The 19347-nt window shown below is 42.8% G+C and overlaps 1 long non-coding RNA gene across 2 annotated transcripts; it reads right to left on the reverse strand.

The window, feature by feature from the left end:
- Positions 1-4063: 4063 nt before the first annotated feature.
- Positions 4064-19341, reverse strand: LOC103282389 (thialysine N-epsilon-acetyltransferase). Of its 2 annotated transcripts, none has more exons than XR_010007272.1 (6): positions 19257-19341; positions 10222-10273; positions 8540-8623; positions 8233-8331; positions 6610-6650; positions 4064-4634 (listed from the first exon to the last, which is right to left on the reverse strand). It is a non-coding gene; the product is annotated as a thialysine N-epsilon-acetyltransferase (long non-coding RNA). The 2 variants fall into 2 exon arrangements; XR_010007271.1 differs by lacking the exon at positions 19257-19341 and adding an exon at positions 10629-14243.
- Between the last annotated feature and the right edge of the window lie 6 nt (positions 19342-19347).

Here is a 19347-nt window from a genome sequence, read left to right on the forward strand (position 1 = left end):
TGTATGTTAGACAATTTCGGCTCAGTTGCAAGTAGAGCCGTAGAAGGAATTCCCCAGAGAACAAGACTTGTGAGGGTGCCCCAAGACCAAGTCGTGCAGGGCTCATGAGGAGTCGCAACTCCCGGGGAAAGGAAAAAAAAAAAACAAAAAAACTGTTTGATTTCTTTGTCATGTGTGGGGAATAATGAGTTTCAAGTTCTGCATGTTTCGTGGTAATATTGAAGTGAAAATGAAAAATGAGTCTATAGATTTACACAAAAAATGTTGAGCACAAATATCTAGAAATGTTTTATTACGGTTGAAAAAATCTGATCCGAAGAGGGTCTGTCTGTGCTAGTTTGCTTTTGCTGACAAGCTGCAGAGAGGCGAGAAAAAGGGAGGGAGGCTGTTAAAACTGTCTTTCAAAGGAGTTTTCCTTGTTATTTCTGAGGAACAAAAGCTGTTTTCTTAAAAAGTTTTCTTTTGCACCTGGGCCTCATGCCAAAAAGATAGTGAGAAAATCTTGGCAGACAGCCCAAGGTAAAAAACTCCCTGTCATTCTTGTTAAACTCAGGCGAAATGCCCAGAGAAAGATAATGGAATTCCAGTGGACAGCCAAGGTCAATGAAAGCCGCTGTGAACTAGTGAAGTTTTAAAAATGTAATGTGAATTTAATATGAAAAAAAAAAAGAAAGAAAGAAAGAAAATGATGATGTAAATGTGTGTATATATATATATATTTTGGGGTTCTGTCTTTCACCTGGATCTTAAATCCTTGCTTTGGACTTATTTTGGGACAACTGGGTGAGAATGTTTCATGAGCTGAGAGAGAGTGTGTGACTTTATCTAAACAACTAACCACTAATCAGAATTCCTGTGGACCTTGTGTGAATGAGATGTATGTGTTGAATTCAAAATGCATAAAGAGTTATAAACAATGTTAGTAGATTTGTTCAGAAGCAATTCGGAAGCTGTAGATATTTTTTTTTGAAAAAAAAAATGGTCTTAGGCTTGAAAAAAAAAATCCTTGTTTTGAAAGAACAATGCTTCAGTGTTTTTAGAGAACATGGTGATACAACAGATAAGAGCTGGACATCTGCCCAGAAATTGAATCTCAAGGAAAAAAAAAAAATGAGCCTGAACAAGTGCACTTTTGAAAACTCAAGCCTCTGTGGGCTACTCCCCCTTTTTCTGTTCTACAGACTTTAAACCCCTTACAGGTTATAGGGAAATGTTGGAGGTTCTTTTTTTTTTGCAGCACTTTGGAATACAAGGAGAGGAGTTATTGGTTGTAGAGACTTTGTATGGAAAACTGTCACAAGTTGGCAGTGCAAAAAAAATAATAATAATAAAAATAAATTATTTTTGAAAAAAAAAATTGACCCCATATTCCTGACACAGAAGGATTAAGAACTGACATTGATTTTTAAATTTTTGATTGACATTTTATTCAAAAAGGGAGCTAGTGCCCAAGTGATAAAAAGTTATCCTTTTGAGAACCAAAGACATGATATAATTGGCTACGTCTCATGTTGCTTCATAATAATTTTGTGAGATTTGGATTCTGGACTTTGTGATTTTGGCCCAACTCTTTCTAAAGGTTACGGAAAGGAAGGACTAGGACTTTTGTAAACGGGACATTAGATCATGCAAATAGGGGCATTTTTTCCATCGCCCCCAGCCTGGATTTTGCCAGATTTGAGAAGCGGCAGGAGGCTTTTCAACGTGTGTTACTAACAAATTTTGAGCTGTTCAACGAGTCGGTGTAAAAGGGGAATTGAGTAAGTTTAACACTGCAGCAGGACTGGAGTGGAAGATTGCATTGCAGCAAGTGGATACACGATTGTTAAATCGTTTGCGGAAAGGAAAAGAAAAAGATGCGGAGAAGAAAGATTTTGTTGGATTTCAAGACAGATGAGTGTGTTGTCAAAGGCACAACCTCTGAGGAGGCCTGCCGTGGATGTGAGCGAAACGACTAGAGAGAGTGCTTCAAGAGCCATACAGCCTGGAAGGATGAGTATTTCCCTCCCCTTCTTTTCCCTCTCATTGTTTTTTGCTACAGGTCCTGAACTCCTGTATGGGATAAACCCAGAAGTCTATGAGACATGTTTATTGAGAGGCCTGGGAGGGCCTATAGGTGTTGCTGAGTGCTAAGGCTGTGATGGAGTGTGGCATCAGGCTGGAGGCTGTAAGGGCTGACCAACTCAACAACATACAATTTTCTATTTTGACCCAACTCTCCTGGATAGGACCTTTTGTAATGGGACATTGCAAATAATTCGGATTTTTGACGGATTTGAGAGACAATGAGGGACTTTTTTCATATGCCATCTAACAACCTTGCTTTTTAAGCCAAAAGGAGGATATAGCAAGGAGACAATGTGACAAAGAATAAAATAAGTTAACCATTGCAGCAGGACCAGAGTAAAAAGGATTACTGCAGATCGCGAAAGAAGGCCCATGGAGGAATCATTTCTCAAGAGGCCATGGAGGGGTCGTTTGGGAGCTGAATAGTGGCCTACCTGCCTCACCCGTGGAGAGACAAGGGATTTCAACAAGATTGGCTGAGACAAAAGTGATGCCGAACAGGATGATCGACAGATGGGTAATCCGTTCCCCCTCCCCCATTCTCTCTCACTGTCTTCCTGCTTTCTTTTTCAGCTTTTTGGACTCCTGTTCCTAAATTGGAGATCCATAAGGCATTATTACTGAGAGGCCTGTTTTCCAAAAATGGAGATCCATAAGGCATTATTACTGGAAGGCCTGTTTTGGAATCCAAAACCCGTAGGAGTTTAAGTCTACCCCACGCCACACATACTGGGTATGACAGCTAAAGCCCTGTGAGAGATGGAGATTTTCTTTACAGACTTTTCTTTACACAGAGACAATTCTTAGAGACTAGAGACTTGATTGGACAAAGAGACTTTCTTCAAATTAACTGAACATTATTCCTTTGATCAAGGAAGAGGGAACACACCCCCAGTTTGACTTTATGCCAAAGACTGAAAAGACCTGAAAGTTGGACATGTATGTGAATGGCCACCTCTGGCCATAGCAACAAATCCATCATCGGAAGAAGCCAAATGACTGGGCTAGATCAGAATTCTACTGTGGACTATGTCCTTTCTAAAACCTGATTAATATTTTTAATCCTCATGTGTTGTTTACCTCTGGTGATGAAACTATGTACAAATGCTATTCTGCGCTCATTTTCCACTGAAAAGATAGCTTGGCTGCAAGCTAGAAGGGATTGGAGGGACCCATAAGTCTGCTCATTTAGTTTGCTTCAGCTTTTGTATACACGCTTCGCAAAAAAAATAAAAATAAAAAATGGGGGAATAAGGCAGGAATGAAGGGGTAGGAGGAAATGGCCATATAAGGAGGTACGAGCAGGCCAGGAACACAGCCGATGGGTTATCACATGGTTTCCCTGAAATCATGTGTTTTGAGAGAAACGAAAGTAATGAAATGTAATACTGCACCACAAATATGCACCAATGGTTTGATATGTGGGCGGTCGTAAACCGAACCCACTGAATTGTATAAATAGACACTCGACCCTGTCTGCGGGGTTCTCCCTTTTCAGCATCTAGTTGTGCGTGGGATGAACCTCTGCAGCTGCAGGAACTCTAGTAAACTGCTTTCCTTGGAAGAAAAAAGAGAAAAAACCTCCAGTTGTCTGTCTCCTACTTCCACTGCGTCCGCACAAGACACACGACAAGCTGAGAAAAGGGGAAGTCTGGCTTCCGCTACACTATGAGGAGCGGCTTGAAGAGCTGGGCATGTTTAGCCTGTAGGAGAGAAGGCTGAGAGACCAGAGGCATGAAGAGGGCTATGGATCAATACGTGCTGGGAAGTCATCGTTTTAGCGACTGTTTTAATGGATTTTAACTGTGAATTTATATTTAATTATTTTTAAATGTTTGCATATTCATATATTCATCAAGTATGCTGATGCTTTTGTTAATTCCACAGTGTAGACCAGGCATGGGCCAACTTGGGCCTTTCCTCCAGGTGTTTTGGACTCCAACTCCCACAATACCAGCTGTTAGGAATTGTGGGAGTTGGAGTCCAAAACACCTGGAGGGAAGGCCCAAGTTGGCCCATGCCTGGTCTACACTGTGGAATTAATGCAGTTTGGCACCACTTTAATCTCTATGGCTCAATGCAATTGGAGCTTGGGAGTTACAGTTTGCAGGGGTGCCAACCCTCAAGACCTCTGGCAAACTACAACTCCCAGGATCCCACAGCACGGAGCCGGGAGCCATGGCAGTTCAAGTGGTGGCATGGGATTCTGGGAATTGTAGTTTGCCAGAGGTCTTGAGGGCTGATGCCTCTGCAAAATATAACTCCCAAGATCCAATTGCACTGAGCCATAGAAATGAGTGGTACTATTCCCAGGATCCCACAGCATGGCCGGGATTCTGGGAGTTGTAGTCCCTATTTGGACTGCAGATCCCATCATCCCCATAGGCCTTGGATTCCCGTCAAGGCCCAGCCAGCCTTTGCAAGCTGTCCCAGTCCACTTCCATGCAGTGCCATTGCTTGGACTCTGTAGTATCGTGGGCGCCCGCCCATTCATAGAAGTCCTTGGCCCTTTGGTTCCATCCCATCACCAGGAATTTGATTTCCATGCAGCCGGCAGCCAGAGCGATCTGCATTTAAATAAATTTAAATACATTTAAATACATTTAAATAAATGTAAATAAACATCCTCTTGAACCAGAGCAACACTAAGTATTGGATAGGTTCAGACTAGGAGAAAGTGAATGCATGGACTACAACTCCCATTATCCGCATTTGGCATTGCTTGGGCTGGGAGTTGTAGTCCTGCTTTTCCTTCTGTTTGCATTTCTTTCTTTCCAGTCTACAATAAAACATACTACAGTAGAGTCTCACTTACCCAACATAAACGGGCCGGCAGAATGTTGGATAAGCGAATATGTTGGATAATAAGGAGGCATTAAGGAAAAGCCTATTAAACATCAAATTACGTTATGATTTTACAAATTAAGCACCAAAACATCATGTTAGACAACAAATTTGGCAGAAAAAGTAGTTCAATCTGCAGTAATGCTATGTAGTAATTACTGTGTTTATCAATTTACCACCAAAATATCACAATATATTGAAAACATTGACTACAAAAATGTGTTGGATAATCCAGAACGTTGGATAAGCGAGTGTTGGATAAGTGAGACTCTACTGTATATAAGGAACTTTCGGGTTTTGGGAGTTGTAGTCCTCCCAAGTTCCGTAACTGTTGGTGCATCTACACTTGTCAAATCAATGCAGTTTAGCACCACTTTAGCTCCCACGGAACCCTGGGCATTATAGTTTGACAAGGACTTTCACCTTCTCTGCCAAACTACAAATCCCAGAATAGCACGCCACTTACTTAAACTGGTGTTGATCTGCATTAATTCTACAGTGTAGATGCACCCAAAGTTTGCCTTCTTTCCTCCATTCTAACAATGAAGCCATAAGAACTTGGGGATTCTGGGAGTTATAGTTCGCTCCAAAGTTAAGGGTTTTTCCCCCCCTCAAGGCTATTTTGGTCTTACCTTTGCCAATAATAAAAAAGTAACGTTATATAAAAAGAGGCCGAGATGTAATTAGAACGAAGACAATAAAAGGCGGTCATTAAATTTTATTATTATTATTTCATTACAGCCAATAAAGTTTCTATACAGAGGTTTGCTTTGAGTATTCTGGGCTGTCTGGCCATGTTCCAGAAGCATTTTCTCCTGACGTTTCACCCACATGTATATCAGGCATCCTCAGAGGTTGTGAGATCTGTTGGAAACTAGGCAAGTGGGGTTTATATATCTGTGGGAAATAATTCTTGTTTGTTGGAGACAAGTGTGAATGTTGCAATCGGTCACCTTGATTAGCATTGAATAGCCTTGCAGCTTCAAAGCTTGGCTGCTTCCTGCCTAGGGGAATCCTTTGTTGGGAGGTGTTAGATGGCCCTGATTGTCTCTTGTCTGGAATTCCCATTTCCTTAGTGCTGATCTTTATTTACTGGACATCATTCCACAGATATATAAACCGCACTTGCCTGGTTTCCAACAGACCTCACAACCTCTGAGGATGCCTGCCATAGATGCAGGTGGAACGTCAGGAGAAAATGCTTCTGGAACATGGCCAGACAGCCTGGAAAACTCACAGCAACCCAACTCTCTTCTATTATTGGAACCCTTAATCCTTTTATAGATACAGTAGAGTCTCACTTATCCAAGCTAAACGGGCCGGCAGAAGCTTGGATAAGCGAATAGCTTGGATAATAAGGAGGGATTAAGGAAAAGCCTATTAAACCTCAAATTAGGTTATGATTTTACAAATTAAGCACCAAAACATCATGTTATGCAACAAATTTGACAGAAAAAGTAGTTCAATACACAGTAATGTTATGTTGTAATTACCGTATTTACAAATTTAGCACCAAAATATCACGATATATTGAAAACATTGACTACAAAAATGGCTTGGATAATCCAAAGGCTTGGATAAGCAAGGCTTGGATAAGTGAGACTCTCCTGTATATACATTTAATTTCTATTATTATTATTATTATTATTATTATTATTATTGTTGTTGTTGTTGCAAGAAATACAACTCCAAACTCACCTCTGCGAGTTTCTTCATCAATTCCATCCCAATTCCTTTGCCTGGAGAGAAGGAACAAGATAAGGCAGAAAAATCAATTCATTTAATAATAATTGAAATTATTAAATAAATTATTTTATCCTAATAAATAAATAATAAATAAATTCTTAAATAAAATTTAAAAAATATTACTATCCCACTGACCAAAACTTTGGAATTCAGTATTCAAAAAATGCAGTTTGACCTATGGGATGATTTTAACTACACATCCCATCATCCAATGAGACTATAGTGTCTATAGTATAGTTTCCTAAGAAAGGACAACCTTGACTTTTACTTTCGGCCAGAGTCACTCCTATTTGAATTGCATTGCAATGCAGAAAAAAAAATGAAAAATCTTGCTTTGAAGTTGCCTTTTTCCCCATCTGAAAGGGCCAATAAACCCATGTGCAATGACTCTTGGTTTATGTTCGGGTCTAATTTCCTCTCTTTGTTCTTCCACTTCATGGCTTTCTTTAACTTTATGGCCAACAACAGTTTTACAAAAGCCTTTTTTTACGACTTTTATGGGTTCCTTTTGCTCCCTTAAGAGAGCAATTGCTTTCCCTTAAGTCCAGAGTTTCCTATAGGCTCCCATAAAAACCGAACCGAACTGAATGAATAATTATTTCCTCGAGAGTTGTTGCAAGTTGCAGCTAGAAATCAATTAATCTTTGCAAACTGCAGCCAGCTTCTGGTTACAAAGCAGAGTGGAGGGTGAGCCCTGGCTCCAACGTGACTTAAGATGTGAGGAACCGAACTGAATGAATAAATATTTTCATCGAGAGTTGTTGCAAGTTCCAGCTAGAAATCAATTCATCTTTGCAAACTGCAGCCAGCTTCTGGTTACAAAGCAGAGTGGAGGGTGAGCCCTGGCTCCAGCGTGACTTAAGATGTGAGGAACCGAACTGAATGAATAAATATTTCCTTGAGAGTTGTTGCAAGTTGCAGCTAGAAATCAATTGGTCTTTGCAAACTGCAGCCAACTTCTGTTTGCAAAGCAGAGTGGAGGGTGAGCCCTGGCTCCAACATGACTTAAGAAGTGAGGAACCGAACTGAATGAATAAATATTTCCTTGAGAGTTGTTGCAAGTTGCAGCTAGAAATCAACTGATCTTTGCAAACTGCAGCCAACTTCTGTTTGCAAAGCAGAGTGGAGGGTGAGCCCTGGCTCCAACATGACTTAAGAAGTGAGGAACCGAACTGAATGAATAAATATTTCCTTGAGAGTTGTTGCAAGTTGCAGCTAGAAATCAATTGATCTTTGCAAACTGCAGCCAACTTCTGTTTGCAAAGCAGAGTGGAGGGTGAGCCCTGGCTCCAGCATGAATTGAGAAAGGAGGAATCAAACGGAATAAATAAATATCCCGCAAGAATCATTGCAAGTTATAGTTAGAAATCAATTAATCTATAGAAACTACAGCCAGCTCCTGGGTGCAAAGCAGAGTGGAGGGTGAGCCCTGACCACCAGCATTACTAAGGCAAAGAGTCCAACTAAGTCAAATAACCCCTTGAAAATCTTGGAATTAATTAACATTTGCACAATTTGCACCCACTTCTCCCACCCAAAAGCTAGAGACGTATTAGGGGAACCTTATTTACTTACTTCTGAATTCAGGCACAACGTACAGGTTTTCCATATAGAGGATCCGACCACGGTCCACACTGTACCCGAAATAGTAGATGGTATAGCCGATGGGGCAACCTGTGGTTAAAGTGGTGACAAACTGCATTAATTCCACAGTGTAGACCAGGCCTGGGCCAACTTGGGCCCTCCAGGTGTTTTGGACTTCAACTCCCACAATTCCTAACAGCCTACCGGCTGAAGTCCAAAACACCTGGAGGGCCCAAGTTGGCCCAGGCCTGGTGTACACGCACCTAATGTGAATATGTGAAGTTGGGAGACACTATACCTGGTTTATTTCCATTTTCTGCAGGCCATTCAGCCAGTAAGCATTTGAAGAAGGGGTTTGCGCCAAAGCCGTCTGCTTTTAAAACTGGAGTAAAGTGGAAAAGTTTGTCGCACAGAGAAAAAAAAAAGAATAGTAACTTCCATCAAATGCAAGCATTTCCCCATTATATTGGATGCTTTAGCTGCTGGGGGGGTCAGACTAGATGACCTTTAGGTTCCCTTTCAGCTCAGTATTTCAATGTGAATAGCCAATGAAAACAATGCAAAGGGAGCAGTTTTAAAAAATAAAGTAACTTCCATCAAATGTAGGCATTTCCCCATTATATTGGATGCTTTAGCTGCTGGGGGTCAGACTAGATGACCTTTGTTGTCCCCTTCCAGCTCAGTCTTTGAATGTGAATAGCCAATGAAAACAATGCAAAGGGAGCAGTTTTAAAAAATAAAGTAACTTCCATCAAATGCAGGCATTTCCCCATTATATTGGTTGCTTTAGCTGCTGGGGGGTCAGACTAGATGACCTTTGGGTTCCCTTTCAGCTCAGTCTTTGAATGTGAATAGCCAATGAAAGCAATACAAAGAGAACAGTTTTAAAAGCACCTTGAAATAAATACTCTTGCAAGCCATCAAAGGGCGCGTCTACACTGCAGAAATAATGCAGTTTGGCGCTATTATGACACAATTCTATAGAATTGTTGTAGAGTTTTAGTTCTATAAGGAATTGAGGCTTCTCTGCCAAAGGATAGAGGCCTCACCAAACTATAACTCCCCGTGATAGTAAAGGTAAAGGTTTCCCCTTGACATTAAGTCTGGGGGTTGGTGCTCATCTCCATTTCTAAGCCAAAGAGCCAGCGTTGTCCGTAGACGCCTCCAAGGTTATGTGGCCAGCATGATTGCATGGAGGGCCATTACTTTCCCACCAGAGCAGTACCTATTTATCTACTCACATTTACATGTTTTCGAACTGCTGGGTTGACAGAAGCTGGAGCTGACAGCGGAAGCTCACTTCGCTCCCCTGGATTCGAACCGCCAACCTTTCGGTCAGCAAGTTCAGCAGCTCAGCGCTTTAATCCGCTGAGCTGCCAGGGGCTCAACTCCCAGTGATATGAAACTATAAATCCCAATTCTACAGCATTGAGCCATAGCAGCTAAAAGTGGGGCCAAACCGCTTTCGCTCTGCAGTATAGATGCACGTGTCATGTAACATGCATCATGTTAGGAAATGGTTAAATTGAGACTCTATGACCTCCTGGTCTCAATTCTCCTCTCTCCAATGTTCTGGCAAAACTGCTCAGACGCAGAGAAATAAATCCATATTTCCCAGATGTCAGCTGAAACCAGCGGCTTATACTTTATTGCAGTTCTGTACAACATTTACATAGTTTGCTGGAGCTTAGCATTTATGCATCCAACCTTTTCAGAACACTGCATGGGAAGCACTGTGTCCTGTTACCTATTGTAAATCTTCAACTGTTTCCCTCTAGCCATAAATCTCTATTCTATGCATTTAACTCTTCCATTGCTGAATTACTGGATTACATGCTGCATTACAGACACACACACACTGACAGTTAGCTTTAAACTATAAGTACAAACTTCAAACTACCCAAAAACAATGACATTCACACATCACACTGGATTTTAATTCCAACGTGTCCGACATGTCCTGCATCGCACAATCCTTACCTTCTAAATTTATTTTTATGTCATCCTCTAAGTGATGATAAGCAGCAATTTCCTGCAAGAAACAGACAGAAAAAACAACGTTAGGAGTTTGCAATGATCAAACTATGGAAAAGTTACATTTTGGGAGGGCAAGATCTCCTGGAATCAATCTTTTTTTTCCTATTATGATTCCAAATATCTTGATCTATCTATTTTGCTTTTAGAAATATACCTTTTAAACGCCTTTCTCGGCCTATTATTGATTCTGGAGGATGAATGCAGTTTGACGGCAATGTCTCCTTGGTGGGGGATGATGGGATCTATAGCTTGGGTGAACCTCTGAGCATGTACAGAGTACCTTTCTTGACTGAGAATGTGCAAAAGAGAGCCAGCTAAGGCTAAGGGTAAAAGGGGAAGATCAGGCTCACCTGTATCAAGCTCATAATGTGTTTGCAGTCCTCTATGGTGGCTTCGCGGATGACGCAACCCATGTTCCTTCAATGGTGAATGCATGCAAAGACTTATCTGGGCAAAGGCAGCTGGGTTTTATAGGTGAATCCGCCCACCTTTCCTACTTACCTGTGCAATAATGTTTCTGGATAAGGTCCAGGTGGGGCAAGGTGTGCAAGACTTATTATTTGTTTTTGGATGCTAGGTCATATCAGTGTGGCCATATGTTGCTCTATTTGTTACTATCCAGCGGTGCCCAAGTAATTGGAAATAGTTTGTTTTTGGATGTTAGGTCATATCACTTTGGTCATACGTTACGCTACATGTTACTACCCAGTGGTGCCCAAATTATTGGAAAATATTTGTTTTTGGATGTTAGGTCATATCAGTCTGGTCATACAATGTGCTATTTGTTACTACCCAGCGGTGCTCGAGTTATTGGAAATTATTTATTTTTGATATTATGTCACATCAGTTTGGTGATACGTTAGGTGATATCAGTTTGGTCATACGTTACACTATTTGTTATGACCCAGCGGTGCCCAAGTTATTTGAAATTATTTGTTTTTGGATGTTATGTCATATCAGTTTGGTCATACGTTGCACTATTCGTTAGAAAAATGCCAGTCTTTGCTTTTGTTTTTTATGAATGATCCCACTAGAAAATGCGTAAGGGTGTGGGTGAACTACAATTCCCAAAAATCTTGGGTCAATCCTTCCCAAACTCCCCCAGTTGGCCATGTTGGGTCTGTATGCCAAATTTGGTTCAGAGCCATCATCTTCTGGATTCAGTGTTCTCTGGATAAGGGTGAACTATGTCAGAGTAATTCGCAGCGTAGCAGCAGTTGTATGTTGTCAATGGAGCGCAGAATGAAGAGACGTCAGAAACAATGTTAAAAATATATACAAAGTTTTACTATACAAGACAAAACAGAATTGCAGATGAATACAGGCTTGGCTTTCACTCTAGGCAGACACAAACTCAGAACAGAGCAAGATCTCAACTGACTCAATCAGTAATGTACAAACACACTTGAGTCTGGACACTCCTATCTGGCTCCAGCCACATATCCAAGGTCAATACAGCTTCTTACCAAATTAACTCTTTACACACTATAGCATTTCCTGGATGATGCAATACATGCTAGATACAAATTTCATTTAAACACTACTAATACACAAATCCCACATTAACAAACTACAACTCCCAGATTCCTAGGGAAATCACCCCGACATCGTGCCAGTATGCACACTTGGCTATGTTGGGTCTGTGTGCCAAGTTTGGTCCGGATCCATCACTTGCTGGGATCAGTGTTCTCTGAATACGGGTGAACTATAACTCTCCGATGCCAAGGTCAATCCCCCCAAGTTGGCAGCTTTGGGTCTGTGTGCCAAGTTTGGTCCAGATCCATCATTGGTAGGGTTCAGAGGGCTCACGGAACACAGGTGAACTATAACTCCCAGAGTTAAAGGTCAATCACCCCCAAAATCCAACAGTATTCCCAGTTTGGTCATGTTGAATTTGTGTGCCAAGTTTGGTCCAGATTCAGTATATTCTGGATACGGGAGAACTATAACTCCTGGATGTCAGGGTCAATCACGCCCAACCCCACCAGTATGCAAAGTTGGCCATATTGGGCCTGAGTGCCAAGTTACTTGCAGGTCCATCGTTGGTGTGCTTCAGAATACTCTTAGATTGCAGGTGAACTATACATCCCAGTCCCTACAACTCCTATAACAATGGTGAATTCTCCCCAAACCTCTCTCTCTAGTATGTTCAGTTGCCGATCAGTTCTTCTGTTTGCAGCGTGCCATGGGAAAGGGTAGGAAAGGGTTAAGGGAGAGGCAGTAGGCGGAGTCATGCAAATGAGAGAGAAAGGAATGCTGGGATGTGCTCGCTGTAACCTGCAATGTCCTGGGAGGGAATGACTTGGTGCTCCTCAGCACTGGGAACTATAAATGTATAAATGTATAAATAGACTAACTTGGGGACCTGGCGGTGCCTGGGTTATTAGAAGAAGGCACTGTTTGTTTTGGGATGTTAGACATTGTCATTTAAGTTTGATCCAGATCTGTCACTAGCTGGGTTCAGTCTGGATAAGGGTGAACTCCAACTCCCAGATTACTAGGGCAATCACCCCCTAATCCTGCCATTATTTGCAGTTGGCCATGTTGGGTCTGTGTGGCGAGTTTGGTCCAGATCCGTCATCAGCTGGTTTCAGGGCTCTCTGGATAAGGGTGAACTACAACTCCCAGAGCTGAGGTCAACCACCCCCAAAGCAGGCCTGTATGCAATTGGCCAAGTTGGGTCTGTGTGCCAAGTTTGGTCCGGATCTGACTAACTCCCAAAATCAAGGCCCACTCCCAGAAACCCCTGCAGTATGTTCAGTTGGTCATGGGGCTTCTCTGTGCTAAGTTTGGTCCCAGTCAATTGTCGGGAGAGACACCATCCAAGCCCTCCTGACAGATGGCCTTCCAGCCATAGATACAGTATGATTGAGAAATATATGACTGAAAGAGAGAGATGATAGAAACATCACAGAACCTTGACCCCAAGAGCCATCCAGTCCAACCCCATTATTGTCATGCAGAGAGACACCATCCAAGCCCTCCTGACAGATGGCCAACCAGCCATAGATACAGTATGATTGAGAAATATATGACTGAGAGAGATGTAAGAAACATCACAGAATCCTAGAGTTGGAAGAGACCCTAAGTGCCATCCAGTCCAACCCCATTCATGTCATGCAGAGACACCATCCAAGCCCTCCTAACAGATGGCCATCCAGCCATAGATATGGTTGAGACATCTTTCCAAATATTTCCAAACACCACAGAATGAATTGCACTTTAATACCACTTTAATTGCCCTAGCTGAATACTACGTCACCCTGGGAGTTGTAATGCTTTAACGGAGACATACATACTGGATATTATTATTTATGCATCTCATAATAAAAAACTAATTATTATGCACGAAAAGCCATGCTAGGATCAATTAACTAGTTAGTGCTGAAATCCTGTCCTTCTGGCTGAGTTTGGGTCTGGAGCCACCTTGTGGCCCGATACATCATAGACTCAGGGTGCATCTATACTGCGGAATTAACGCAGTTTGGTCTTGCTTGAACTGCCAGGGCTCCATGCTATGGAATCCTGGGGTTGGTTTTACAAGGTTGCCCAGCCTTCCAAAGAGTTTTGTGCCACGCCAAAGGACACGGCCCTAAACTCCATATCAATGAGCCATGGCAATTCAAACGGGGTCAAACTGTGTTAATTTTGCAGTATAGATGCACCATGAGTCTGTGATGGAAAACAGGATGCCGAGTTAGCTGCCTTTTTTGTACCTCACCTCAACATGTGAGGAGAGGCCAGTAATAACATTATTATTATTATTATTACAGTAGAGTCTCACTTATCCAACACTCACTTATCCAACGTTCTGGATTATCCAACGCATTTTTGTAGTCAATGTTTTCAATACATCGTGATATTCTGGTGCTAAATTCGTAAATACAGTAATTACTACATAGCATTACTACGTATTGAACTACTTTTTCTGTCAAATTTGTTGTATAACATGATGTTTTGGTGCTTAATTTTGGTGCTTAAAATCATAACTTAATTTGATATTTAATAGGCTTTTCCTTAATGCCTCCTTATTATCCAACATATTCGCTTATCCAACATTCTGCCGGCCCGTTTATGTTGGATAAGTGAGACTCTACTGTATTATTATTTTCTTGTCTTCCTCTTCTCTTTCTTCCAGTCTCTCTTTCTTTCTTTCTTTCTTTCTTTCTTTCTTTCTTTCTTTCTTTCTTTCTTTCTTTCTTTCTTTCTTTCTTTCCTTGTCCTCCCCTTCTCCTCCTTTTTCTTCTATTTCTTCCTCCTCTTCCTCTCCACTTTCCTCTTCTTCCTCTTGTCCTTCTTCATCCTCCCTTTCTTCTCCTTCTCCCACTTATTCTCTCTCCCTTCTTCTCCTCTTCTTTTCCTTCTCCCCTTTTCCTTTTTTCTTCTTCCTCCTCCTCTTCTTCTCCACCTTCCTCTCCTTCCTCTCCTTCTTTCTTTCCTCCACCTTCTCTTCCTTCTTCTCTCTTTCTTTTTCTTCTCCTTCTTACTCCTCTTCTCCTATTCTGTTCCTTTCCTAATCCTCTCCACCTTCATCTCCTTTTTCTTCTTTTTACTCCCCTTCCTTCCTTCTCAGACTTCTTCCTCTCCCCTTCTTCTCTGTTCTCCTTTTCCTCTCCTCCTTCTACTTCCTCCTCCTCTTCCTCTCCACCTTCCTCTTCTTCCTCCCTTTCTTCTCCTCCCCATTTTTCTCTCTCTCCCTTCTTCTCCTTTTTCTCCTTCCTCCTCTTCCTTTCCATCTCTTTCCTCCACCTTCTCTTCCTTCTTCTCTCCCCGTCTCCTTCTTACTCCTCTTCCCCTATTCTCTTCCTTCTTTTCCTTCTCTTCCTCCTTCCCTCCGCCTTCCTCTCCTTTTTCTTCTCCTTTTTCTCTCCTCCTTCTACTTCTTCTTCCTCTTCCTCTCCACCTTCCTCTTCTTCCTCCCTTTCTCCTCCTCCCCTTCTTCATCTCTCTCCCTTCTTCTCCTCTTCCTCTCCTTCTCCTTTTTCTTCTACTTCTTCCTCTTTTTCCTCTCCACCTTCTTCTTCCTCCCTTTCTTCTCCTTCTCCCCATTCTTCTCTCTCCTTTCTTCTCCTTTTTCTTCTGCTTCTTCCTCCTTTTCCTCTTCTTCCTCTCCTTTCTTTTCTCCACCTTCTCCTTTTTTCACCCCCATTCTCTCCCTTTTCTTCTCCTTCTTACTCCTTGCAAAGGCACAGAATGGGGGACGATGCCTGGCTCGAAAGCAGTGAAAAATATCTTGGAGTCCTTGAGGAAGGGGAACATGAGCCAGGAATGTGACGCTGTGGCTTAAAAAGCCAATGGGATTTTGGCCTGCATCAAGAGGAGTCCAGATCCAGGAAAGTCCTGCTCCTCGTGTCTTCTATTCTGCCTTGGTCAGACCACTTTACCTGTAATCACACTGTGTCCCATTTTGGGCACTGCAATTGAAGGGAGATGCTGACTCTTAAGCTGGAAAGTGTCCAGAGGAGGGCAACTAAAATGATCAAGAGTCTGGAGAACAAGCCCTATGAGGAGCGGCTTGAAGAGCTGGGCATGTTGAGCCTGCAGAAGAGAAGGCTGAGAGGAGACATGAAGAGGGACATGTATAAATATGTGTGGGGAAGTCATAGGGGGGAGGGAGCAAGCTTGTTTTCTGCTGCCCTGGAGACTAGGACGTGGAACAACGGCTTCAAATGACAGGAAAGAAGATTCTACCTGAACATCAGGAAGAACTTCCTCACTGTGAGAGAGAGCTGTTCAGAAGTGGAACTCTCTGCCCCGGAGTGTGGTGGAGGCTTTCCAGCAGAGTCTGGATAGCCATCTGTCAGGGGTGCTTTGGTGAGAGAGAGCTGTTCAGCAGTGGAACTCTCTGCTGCGGAGTGTGGTGGAGGTCCTTCTTTGGAGGCTTTTAAGCAGAGGCTGGATGGCCATCTGTCAGGGGTGCTTTGAATGTGGTTTTCCTGTGTCTTGTCAGAATGGGGTTGGACTGGATGGCCCACCAGGTCTCTTCTAACTATGATTCTACAATACTATGATTCCTTCTTCTTCTCCTCCTCCTTCTCCTTCATTCTCCTCTTCCTCTCTGCCTTTCTCCTCTTCCTTTCTTGCTGCTTCCCCTCCCCCTCTTCTCTTTTCTCCTCTTCTTCTCCTCCTTCTTCCTTCTCATCTTCCTTTCCTTCTTCTCCCTCTCTTCTTCTCCTTCTTTCTCATCTTCCTTTCCTTCTTCTCTCTCCCTTCTTCTCCTTCATTCTCATCTTCCTTTCCTTCTTCTCTCTCCCTTCTTCTCCTTAATTCTCTTCTTCCTCTCTGCCTTTCTCCTCTTCCTTTCCTTCTCCTGCTTCCTCTCCCACTCTTCTCTTCTTATCCTCTTTCTTCTTTCTCCTCTTCTTCTCCTTCTTTCTCATCTTCCTCTCCTTCTTCTCTCTCCCTTCTTCTCCTTTTACTTCTCTTTCTTCCTCCCCTTCTTCACCTTCACCTTCTTCCTTGGTTTTGATCCACAGGGCTAATCCAAAAGGGCCTTTCCGATGCATTGGAGTGGGAGCGCCTTGGATTTACCTGGCCAACCAGGTGAGTCATTCGAAGCTACTTCCTTGTACAAACTCATGGCTGCAGGGTTGGCTGAGTGGGCGGAATATGGCTTTCACCTGACATCTGACATTCCCGGGGCAGGTTGCTGCAACACACCTCTTTGCCCAAACTTCACCAAACTTCCTCCAAACTTTCTGGAGGAAGAAGAGCCGGCAAAGAGCCGAGAAGGAAGCACAAAGGCCCAAAAGACTGAGTGAAAACGGCCAGCGTAAGCCTTGCTTTGGAAAGGGGCAGCAGCGACATTGAATGCAGCTTGACCCCACTTCAACTGCCACGGCTCAATGCCACGCAATCCTGGGAGTCATAGTTTGGTGAGGCTCCTCCAGCCCTCTCGGGAAAAGAGGGATTGTGAAACTACAACTCCCAGTATTCCATAGAAGGAGCTGTGGCAATTAAGGTGGCACCCCATGATTGCAGGGAGCAGTGTAAAGACCTTGTGAAACTACAACTCCCAGGATTCCATAGAAGGAGCCGTGGCAGGGCCGGGCTGTGGCGCAGCTGGCTAGTAACCAGCTGCAATAAATCACTACTGAACGAGAGGTCATGAGTTCGAAGCCCGGGTCGGGTTAAGCCTCCAACATTAATAGACCCGGCTTGCTGTTGACCTATGCAGCCCTGAAAGACAGTTGCATCTGTCAATTAGGGAAATTTAGGGACGCTTTATGCGGGAGGCTAATTTACAACACCATAAAACGAGGAAAGGAATGAGGAAGTACAGCCACTACTGGACAGTGAAGCAACAGCTCCCCCTGTGGCCAGAATCGTGAAGCTGGAAAAAAAATGTTAGATGCCTCTGTGTCTGTCTATACTGTATATTGTTTGTCTGTTGGCATTGAATATTTGCCATATATGTGTTCATTGTAATCCGCCCTGAGTCCCCTTCGGGGTGAGAAAGAAGGGCGGAATATAAATACTGTAAATAAATAAATAAATAAACTGAAGTGCCACCCCATGATTGTAGGGAGCAGTGCAAAGACCTTGTGAAACTACAACTCCCAGGATTCCATAGAAGGAGCTGTGGCAATTAAAGTGGCACCCCATGTTTGCAGGGAGCAGTGTAAAGACCTTGTGAAACTACAACTCCCAGGATTCTATAATGAGCAATAGAAAGGCTTGCTGAAACTACAACTCCCAGCATTACTTAGGCGATCCCCTGTTGCACGTAGCCCAGGATTCTATAGAGCAGTCTAAAGATATTGTAAAACTACAACTCCCAGGATTCTATAGAGATCAACAGAAAGGCCTGGTGAAACTACAACTCCCAGCATTCTCCAGAGCTGTCTAAAGGCAACTAAAACTCCCAAGATTCCATAGAAGGAGCCATGGCAACTGAAGTGGCACCCCATGATTTTATCGAGAGGTGTAAAGACCTTGTGAAACTGCAACTCCCAGGATTCTATAGTGAGCAATAGAAAGGCCCGGTGAAACTACAACTCCCAGCATTCTCCAAGCAGTCAAAAGCCTTGTGAAACTACAACTCCCAGGATTCCATAGAAGGCGCCATGGCAATTAAGGTGGCCACCCATGATTGTAGGGAGCAGTGTAAAGACCTGGTGAATCTACAAGTCTTAGGATTCTATAGAGAACAAGAGAAAGTATTTGTGAAACTACAACTCCCAGGATTCTTTTACTTACTTAGGCGATCCCCGTAGCTCGTGGCCCAAGATTCTAAAGAGCAATCTAAAGATACTGTGAAACTACAACTCCAAGGATTCTATAGAAATCAATAGAAAGACCTGGTGAAACTGCAACTCCCAGCATTCTCCAGAGCAGTCTAAAGACCTTGTGAAACTACAACTCCCATGATTTATAGAGCAATAGAAACACCTTGTACAGCTCCCAGGATTCTATAAAGAGCTGTGTAAAGACCCGATGAAACTACAACTCCCAGGATTCTAGAGTCATATAAAGACCTAGTGGAACTCTCAACTCCCAGGATTCATAGAGAGTCATGTAAAGACCTGGTGAAACTACAACTCCCAGGATTCTATAGACAGCAATATAAAGACCTGGTGAAACTACAACTCCCAGGATTCTATCGACAGCAATATAAAGACCCGATGAAACTACAACTCCCAGGATTCTAGAGTCATGTAAAGACCTGGTGAAACTACAACTCCCAGGATTCTATCGACAGCAATATAAAGACCTGGTGAAACTACAACTCCCAGGATTCTAGAGTCATGTAAAGACCTGGTGAAACTACAACTCCCAGGATTCTATCGACAGCAATATAAAGACCTGGTGAAACTACAACTCCCAGGATTCTATAGACAGCAATATAAAGACCTGGTGAAACTACAACTCCCAGGATTCAGAGACCTTGGAAGATTACAGCTCCCATGAATCTATAGATCAATGTAAAGGCCTCTGAGAACTACAATTCCCGGGGTTCTATAACATTTACCCCCTACCATTAACGGGTTGCCAAGCTGTATTCACATGCTTTTAAGGACCGAGCCTGTGAAGCATCCTCTAGCTCCCAGGCCTCCCGTTGCCCTTACC

This window comes from Anolis carolinensis, chromosome 6, assembly GCF_035594765.1.
Source record: "Anolis carolinensis isolate JA03-04 chromosome 6, rAnoCar3.1.pri, whole genome shotgun sequence".
NCBI lineage: Eukaryota > Metazoa > Chordata > Lepidosauria > Squamata > Dactyloidae > Anolis > Anolis carolinensis.